Below are 10,109 nucleotides of genomic sequence, written 5' to 3' on the forward strand. Positions count from 1 at the left end.
TGAATTCACTAAAGTCTCTCTCTTTATCAGGAGAGCCCTGGTCGGACTATGGTCAGGAAGGTTGGGATGCAGAGGATGAAGAAATTCAAAGCCCACCCACCACCCACTTCGTAGCCACTGTCGATGATTTAACCGACATGCTCGACTTCGAATCCGAAGACATCGACGGTATGGACGACGATGCAGGAGACGACCAAGAACCAGCGCCTACAGGGCACTGGAAGGCCACCTCGTCATACGACATTTACATGGTGGACATCCCAAAAGATGGGAATGGCGATGGAACAACGGAGGATGACCCCTCCAAGAAACAGCCTAAGCGCCGGCGTCAGCGGCGCCACTCTAAATCCCGCCACAGCAAAAACAGTGATTCCGGCACGGGAGACAATAACACCCCGGACAGTGCCGAAGACAACCCCCTCCAGCAGGATTCAGTGCAGGAGGATGGAGAAGCTAGCCCTCATGAGAGAGAGGCAGGCAGAGAGGTAGAGGACGATAATTACATGCCTCCCTCCGAAGATGAGGCAAGCGTCGATGACGACGAATTTGTCATGCCTAAGGATCCCGTCGAACAAGAGCGTTTCAAACGCAGGCTTATGTCCACGGCAAGCAGCCTCAAGAAAAGCAGCAACAGCTTAGAGCTGACCAAGACTTGCTAGCCGATAGATGGACTGAAGTCCTTGCGGCCGAAGAGTATGAACTCGAACGCCCCTCCAAGAGCTACCCAAAACGCAGGCTGCTACCCCGATTAGAGGAGGAAGCACCTAAACCTACATCACCAGCGCATGATACGGCCGACCGGCCACCTCGTGGCCGCGACAGAGAGGCCTCTCGGCCCTCCACTCAAGCCGCACCCCGGCGCCGCTCAAAAAATACCAAGGCGCGGGGAAATGCGCCAGACCTGCGGGATATATTGGAGGACAAGGCAAGGAAAACAAGATCGATCTACGGATTGCGTGGGCGCCCCACGATACGTGATGATAACCGTCACGCCGGATATGGCAGTTCCGACCGGGCCAAACACAGTAGACAAAGCTCATTTGAGCTGCGTCGTGATATAGCCCAATACAGAGGCGCCGCACACCCACTATGCTTCACAGATGAAGTGATGGATCATCAAATCCCTGAGGGTTTCAAACCCATAAACATTGAATCATACGATGGCACAACAGATCTTGCGGTCTGGATCGAGGACTATCTCCTTCATATCCACATGGCCCGCGGTGATGATCTACACGCCATCAAATACCTCCCGCTCAATCTTAAAGGACCAGCTCGGCATTGTCTTAACAGCTTGCTAGCGGAGTCAATTGGTTGTTGGGAAGACCTGGAAGCCGCATTCCTTGACAATTTCCAAGGCACCTATGTGCGACCACCAGACGCCGATGACCTAAGACACATAATTCAGCAGCCAGAGGAATCGGCCAGACAATTCTGGACACGGTTCCTAACCAAGAAAAATCAAATCGTCGACTGTCCAGATGCAGAGGCCCTTGCAGCCTTCAAACATAACATCCGTGACGAGTGGCTTGCCCGGCACCTAGGACAGGAAAAGCCGAAATCCATGGCAGCCCTCACAACACTCATGACCCGCTTTTGCATGGGAGAGGACAGCTGGCTAGCTCGTAGTAACAACATGACCAAGAGCCCTAGTAATTCGGATACCAAGGACAGCAACGGCAGGTCGCGTCGCAACAAGCACAAGCGCCACATTAACGGTGATAATGCTGAGGATACGGCAGCCAATGCCAGATTGAGAGGCTCTAAACCTGGTCAGCGGAAAAAGCCATTCAAAAGAAATACTCCGGGCCTGTCCAATTTGGACCGAATACTCGATCGCTCGTGCCAGATCCACGGCACCCCCGAAAAACCAGCCAACCACACCAACAGGGATTGTTGGGTGTTCAAGCAGGCAGGCAAGTTAAATGCTGAAAACAATGACAAGGGGCTGCATAGCGATGACGAGGAGGAGCCCCGGCCGCCGAACAATAGAGGACAGAAGGGCTTCCCCCCACAAGTGCGGACGGTGAATATGATATACGCAACCCACATACCCAAAAGGGAGCGGAAGCACGCACGAAGGGACGTATATGCGATGGAGCCAGTCGCCCCAAAGATCAATCCATGGTCCTCCTGCCCGATCACTTTTGATCGAAGGGACCACCCCACTAGCATCCTCCATGGCGGATTCCCCGCATTTGTTCTAGACCCAATCATTGATGGATTTCACCTCATCAGAGTCCTGATGGACGGCGGCAGCAGCCTGAACCTGCTTTATCAGGATACAGTGCGCAAAATGGGCATAGACCCCTCAAGGATTAAACCCACAAAAACGACCTTTAAAGGCGTCATACCAGGTGTAGAGGCCAACTGTACAGGCTCAGTTACACTTGAAGTGGTCTTCGGATCCCTGGATAACTTCCGAAGCGAGGAATTAATCTTCGACATAGTCCCGTTCCATAGCGGCTATCACGCACTACTCAGACGAACCGCATTTGCAAAGTTCAATGCGGTGCCGCACTACGCATACCTCAAGCTCAAGATGCCAGGCCCTCGAGGAGTCATTACGGTCAACGGAAACACCGAACACTCTCTCCGAATGGAGGAGCATACGGCGGCCCTTGCGGCGGAAGTAAAAAGCAGCCTCTCAAGGCAATTCTTGAGTCCGGCTATTCAACGTCTGGACTCCGTCAAGCCCGCCCGGAGTAACCTACAACAAGATTGCCTGGCACGTTCCGAGCACGCGTAGCAATGCGGCCCCAACCCCAGCCCTCGCGAAATTGCGAAACCAGTACTACGCGTACATAATTACGCTCTAGAAATACCATGGGCATAGGGGGAGGGGCACGACCACGGCAGGCCCAGAATGCGGCTCAACCTCACCAGGGGCTCCCGATTGTGTCATTCTTTTTTTCTTACTTTCAGGACTCCATTCTCAAGAAGCCCTGTCTGGCAGTAGAATCGCCGAACACACGGTGCAACAGCCAGGGAAGCAGAAAGCTACGTCGAGTGTCCAGGTGGTCTCTATAACGAGCTGTATACTTGTTTCACATATCATCCCGCAGCTCGCCCCTGGAAGGGGACATGTCAAATAGTCACGTCCATTGCTTATCGCACTATTTGTATCGTTCTGCTTTTACCGCAGCCTTTTTGAATAAACAATACATAGCTTCTGCCTATTATTGCATTCCTTTTTTTATCTATATATGTTCACTTATGACATGTTGCATCCGTACACTTTGGTACGGCCAAATACACCAGGGGCTTAAGTACCCCAAAATATGGTGTGATAAGTTCGAACACTTTCACAAGTGTGGCACCCCGAACTTATAACATTATATGCATCGGCTCCGAATCATGTCTTGGGTCAATAGTTGGGTTTGCCCGGCTCCCATGTTTTGGTACCTTACGTTCCGTTCTATCGGCTAAGGTAGCGCTGGGAGAACCACTGCGATTGTGCCTCGGTTGAGCTGGGTTAAGCACCTCAGTGGAGAAAGCTAAAACTGAACATCATGATAGGGCGAGAGCCGGTCGCTGTTCGAGAGGTTTTCGAGTCCCTAAAGACTTATGCCGCTTAGAGCGAGGAGTCGGCTTTGTGCGGCCCAGGCATGGATAGCGCCCCGAACTCGGTCTTCCGAATACTAGGGGCTTCGCCGAAATTTAAAATTATAGAATTCTATGGCTAAGTGAGAGTGTTCAAGCATTATAGTCCGGTTGCCTCGTTCGTTGTGTTGAGCGCCTCCCTCGAAGGACCCAAGAATGGGAAAAAGAGCGCTCAAGTTTATCCCGAACACCCCAGCACTCGTGGCATGGGGGCAGGAGACGATGACTCACCATCTCTCAAATTTAATAAATGGCAGCACAGAAGGTAATATTTTAAATTCACAAGCGTTGCTTAGTGCATATGAACAAGTTTTCAGCGTACAGGATAACAAATGCGAGTTTACTCAAAAATTACATCTTTGGAGCATTCACCCGCTATAAGGCGGGCACCCTTCAGGACGTATGAATTCACCCGCTAGAAGCCATAAAATCCGAGATAGGATCCATGTATGAAAACAAAGTGTAGACTTTAGAAGAACTACTTGATGGTCGTAAGGCTGTTGAGTACAGATGGATTTTGAAAGGAAGACAGACAATGATGGTAAGTGTCACCATTGAGAAAGCTCGACTTGTTGTTAAGATGTTTTTCGACAAGTTCAAGGAGTTGACTGCGATGAGACTTTCTCACTCGTAGCGATGCTAAGAGTCTGTTGGAATTATATTAGCAATTACTGCATTATTTATGAAATCTTGCAGATAGGATGTCAAAACATTGTTTCCTCGACGATTCTTGAGGAAAGGTTGTATGTGATACAACCGGAAGGTTTTGTCTATCCTGAAATATGCTAATAAGTATGCAAAGCTCCAGCAATCCTTCTGAGGACTGGAGTGAGCATCTCGGAGTTGGAATATATGCTTTGATGATGATCAAAGATTTTGGGTGTATACAAAGTTTATGAGAAACTTGTATTTCCAAAGAAGTGAGTGGGAGCACTATAGAATTTCTGATGAGTATATGTTGTTGACATATTAATGATCAGAAATGACGTAGAATTTCTGGAAAGCATATAGGGTTATTTGGAAAGTGTTTTCAATGGAAAACCTGGATTAAGCTACTTGAACATTGAGCATCAAGATCTATAAGGATAGATCAAAACGCTTAATAGTACTTTCAAATGAGCACATGCCTTGACGTGATCTTGAAGGTGTTCAAGATGGATCAGAAATGAGCACATGCCTTGACGTTTAATAGTACTTTCTTGCGCGAGTAGAACACAATTTGTTGTGGGCGTAGATTTGTCAACTTTCTTGCCGTTACTAGTCCTTTCTTGCTTCAGCGGTATTGTGGGATGAAGCGGCCCGGACCAACCTTACATGTACGCTTACGTGAGACCGGTTCCACCGACTAACATGCACTAGTTGCATAAGGTGGCTGGCGGGTGTCTGTCTCTCCTACTTTAGTTGGAGCGGAATCGATGAACAGGGTCCTTATGAAGGGTAAATAGAAGTTGACAAATCACGTTGTGGCTTTAACGTAGGTAAGAAAACGTTCTTGCTAGAACCCTAATTCAGCCACGTAAAACTTGCAACAACAATTAGAGGACGTCTAACTTGTTTTTGCAGCAAGTGGTTTGTGATATGATATGGCCAAAGTTGTGATGAATGATGAATGATCTATATGTGATGTATGAGATGTTCATGCTATTGTAATAGGATTCACGACTTGCATGTCGATGAGTATGACAACCGGCAGGAGCCATAGGAGTTGTCTTTATTCTTTTATATGACCTGCGTGTCATCAAGAAACGCCATGTAAATTACTTTACTTTATTGCTAAACGCGTTAGCCATAGTAGTAGAAGTAATAGTTGGCGAGCAACTTCATGGAGACACGATGATGGAGATCATGATGATGAAGATCATGGTGTCAAGCCGGTGACAAGATGATCATGGAGCCCCAAGATGGAGATCAAAGGAGCTGTGTGATATTGGCCATATCATGTCACGTTTATTATTTGATTGCATATGATGTTTATCATGTTTTGCATCTTGTTTACTTAGAACGACGGTAGTAAATAAGATGATCCCTCATACTAATTTCAAGAAGTGTTCCCCCTAACTGTGCATCATGAGCTAGGTCTATGCGTAGGTCTATGCGTAGTTCTAAGTAAACAAGATGTATAAACAAATAAGATGTATAAACATGATAAACATCACATTGTTCAACTAGTGCATGTTAGTCGGTGGAACCGGTCTCACGTAAGCGTACGTGTAAGGTTGGTCCGGGCCGCTTCATCCCACAATACCGCTGAAGCAAGAAAGGACTAGTAACGGCAAGAAAGTTGACAAATCTACGCCCACAACAAATTGTGTTCTACTCGCGCAAGAAAGTACTATTAAACGTCAAGGCATGTGCTCATTTCTGATCCATCTTGAACACCTTCAAGATCACGTCGAGGCATGTGCTCATTTGAAAGTACTATTAAGCGTTTTGATCTATCCTTATAGATCTTGATGCTCAATGTTCAAGTAGCTTAATCCAGGTTTTCCATTGAAAACACTTTCCAAATAACCCTATATGCTTTCCAGAAATTCTACGTCATTTCTGATCATTAACATATACTCATCAGAAATTCTATAGTGCTCCCACTCACTTCTTTGGAAATACAAGTTTCTCATAAACTTTGTATACACCCAAAATCCTTGATCATCATCAAAGCATACATTCCAACTCCGAGATGCTCACTCCAGTCCTCAGAAGGATTGCTGGAGCTTTGCATACTTATTAGCATATTTCAGGATAGACATAACCTTCCGGTTGTATCACATACAACCTTTCCTCAAGAATCGTCGAGGAAACAATGTTTTGACATCCTATCTGCAAGATTTCATAAATAATGCAGTAATTGCTAATATAATTCCAACAGACTCTTAGCATCGCTACGAGTGAGAAAGTCTCATCGTAGTCAACTCCTTGAACTTGTCGAAAAACATCTTAACGACAAGTCGAGCTTTCTCAATGGTGACACTTACCATCATTGTCTGTCTTCCTTTCAAAATCCATATGTACCTAATAGCCTTACGACCATCAAGTAGTTCTTCCAAAGTCTACACTTTGTTTTCATACATGGATCCTCTCTCGGGTTTTATGGCCTTGAGCCATTTATCGGAATCTGGGCCCACCATCGCTTCTCCATAGCTCGTAGGTTCATTGTTGTCTAGCAACATGACTTCCAAGACAGGATTACGTACCACTCTGAAGTAGTACGCATCCTTGTCATCCCACGAGGTTTGGTAGTGACTCGATCCGAAGTTTCATGATCACTATCATAAGCTTCTACTTCAATTGGTGTAGGTGCCACAGGAACAACTTCCTGTGCCCTGCTACACACTTGTTGAAGTGACGGTTCAATAACCTCATCAAGTCTCCACCATCCTCCCACTCAATTCTTTCGAGAGAAACCTTTCCTCGAGAAAGGACCCAATTCTAGAAACAATCCCTTATTGCTTTCGAATCTGAGACAGGAGGTATACCCAACTGTTTTGGGTGTCCTATGAAGATGCATTTTATCCGCTTTGGGTTCGAGCTTATCAACCTGAAACTTTTTCATATAAGCGTCGCAGCCCCAAACTTTTAAGAAACGACAACTTAGGTTTCTCTAAACCATAATTCATACGGTGTCATCTCATCGGAATTACGTGGTGCCCTATTTAAAGTGAATGTGGTTGTCTCTAATGCCTAACCCATGAACAATAGTGGTAATTCGATAAGAGACATCATGGTACGCACCATATCCAATAGGGTGCAACTATGATGTTCGGACACACCATCACACTATGGTGTTCCAGGCTGTATCAGTTGTGAAACAATTTCCACAATGTCTTAATTCTATGCCAAACTCGTGATTCAGATATTCATCTCTATGATCATATCATAGATCTTTTATCCTCTTGTCACGATGATCTTTCAACTTCACACTGAAATTACTTGAACCTTTCAAGAATTTAGACTCGTGATTCATCAAGTAAATATACTCAACATCTACTTGAATCATCTGTGAAGTAAGAACATAACGATATTCACTGCATGCCTCAGCACTCATTGGACTGCACACATCAAAATGTGTTACTTCCAACAAGTTGCTATCTTGTTCCATCTTACTGAAAATGAGGCTTTTCAGTCATCTTGCCCATGTGGTATGATTTGCATGTCCCAAGTGATTCAAAATCAAGTGAGTCAAAACGGTCCATTTGCATGGAGTTTCTTCATGCATATACACCAATAGACATGGTTCGCATGTCTCAAACTTTTCAAAAACGAGTGAGCCCAAAGATCCATCAATATGGAGCTTCTTCATGCGTTTTATACCGATATGACTTACGTGGCAGTGCCACAAGTAGGTGGTACTATCATTACTATCTTTTGGCATGAACATGTGTATCACTACGATCGAGATTTAATAAACCACTCATTTTAGGTGTAAGACCATTGAAGGTATTATTCAAATAAACAGAGTAACCATTATTCTCCTTAAATAAATAACCGTATTGCGATAGACGTAATCCAATCATGTCTATGCTCAACGCAAACACCAAATAACAATTATTTAGGTTTAACACCAATCTCTTTGGTAGAGGGAGCGTGCGATGCTTGATCATATCAAGCTTGGAAAAACTTCCAACACATATCGTTAGCTCACCTTTAGCTAGTCTCCGTTTCATTCCGTAGCCTTTATTTCGAGTTACTAACACTTAGCAACCGAACCGGTATCTGATACCCTGGTGCTACTAGGAGTACTAGCAAAGTACACATTAACACAATGTATATCCAATATACTTCTATCGACCTTGCCAGCCTTCTTATCTACCAAGTATCTAGGGTAATTCTGCTCTAGTGGTTGTTCCCCTTATTACAGAAGCACTTAGTCTCGGGTTTGGGTTTTACCTTGGGTTTCTTCACTAGAGCAGCAGCTGATTTGCCGTTTCATGAAGTATCCCTTCTTGCCCTTGCCCTTCTTGAAACTAGTGGTTTCACCAACCATCAACAATTGATGCTCCTTCTTGATTTCTACTTTCGCGGTGTCAAACATCGCGAGTACCTCAAGGATCATCATATCTATCCCTGATATGTTATAGTTCATCACGAAGCTCTAACAGCTTTGTGGCAATGAGTTTGGAGAACCATCACTGTCTTATCTGGAAGATCAACTCCCACTCGATTCAAATGATTGTTGTACTCAGACAATCTGAGCACAAGCTCAACAATTGAGCTTTTCTCCTTAGTTTGCAGGTTAAGAAAGTCATCGGAGGTCTTATACCTCTTGACATGGGCACGAGCCTGAAATCCCAATTTCAGCCCTCAAAACATCTCATATGTTTCGCGATGTTTCAAAAACGTCTTTGGTGCCTCAACTCTAAACCGTTTAACTGAACTATCACGTAGTTATCAAAACGTGTATGTCCGATGTTCGCAACATCCGCAGACGGCGTTTGGGGTTCAGCACACTGAGCGGTGCATTAAGGACATAAGCTTTCTACTGTCCGCATAATCGCTACTATCAACTTTCAACTATATTTTCTCTAGGAACATATCTAAACAGTAGAACTATAGCGTGAGCTACGACATAATTTGCAAAATCCTTTTGGCTATGTTCAGGATAATTAAGTTCATCTCATGAACTCCCACTCAGATAGACATCCCTCTAGTCATCTAAGTGATTACATGATCCGAGTCAAACTAGGCCGTGTCCGATCATCACGTGAGACGGACTAGTCATCATCGGTGAACATCTTCATGTTGATCGTATCTTCTATACGACTCATGTTCGACCTTTCGGTCTCCGTGTTCCGAGGCCATGTCTGTACATGCTAGGCTCGTCAAGTTAACCCTAAGTGTTTCGCGTGTGTTCCGAGGCCATGTCTGTACATGCTAGGCTCGTCAACACCCGTTGTATTTGAACGTCTGAATAAAACACCCGATCATCACGTGATGTTTTGAAACAGCGAACTGTCGCAACGGTGCACAGTTAGGGGAGAACACTTCTTGAAATTGTTGTAAGGGATCATCTTATTTACTACCGTCGTTCTAAGCAAATAAGATGTATAAACATGATAAACATCATATGCAATCAAATAGTGACATGATATGGCCATCATCACTTTGCTCCTTTTGATCTCCATCTTCGGGGCTCCATTATCATCATCGTCACCGGCATGACACCATGATCTCCATCATCATGATCTCCATCATCGTGTCTTCATGAAGTTGCCTCGCCAACTATTACTTCTACTACTATGGCTAACGGTTAGCAATAAAGTAAAGTAATTACATGACGTTTAAGTTGACACGCAGGTCACAAATAAATAAAGACAACTCCTATGGCTCCTGCCGGTTGTCATACTCATCGACATGCAAGTCGTGATTCCTATTACAAGAACATGATCAATATCATACATCACATATATCATTCATCACATCCTTTTTGGCCATATCACATCACATAGCATACCCTGCAAAAACAAGTTAGACATCCTCTAATTGTTGTTTGCATGTTTTACGTGGCTGCT

This window comes from Triticum aestivum, chromosome 5B, assembly GCF_018294505.1.
Source record: "Triticum aestivum cultivar Chinese Spring chromosome 5B, IWGSC CS RefSeq v2.1, whole genome shotgun sequence".
Classification (NCBI taxonomy): Eukaryota; Viridiplantae; Streptophyta; class Magnoliopsida; order Poales; family Poaceae; genus Triticum; species Triticum aestivum.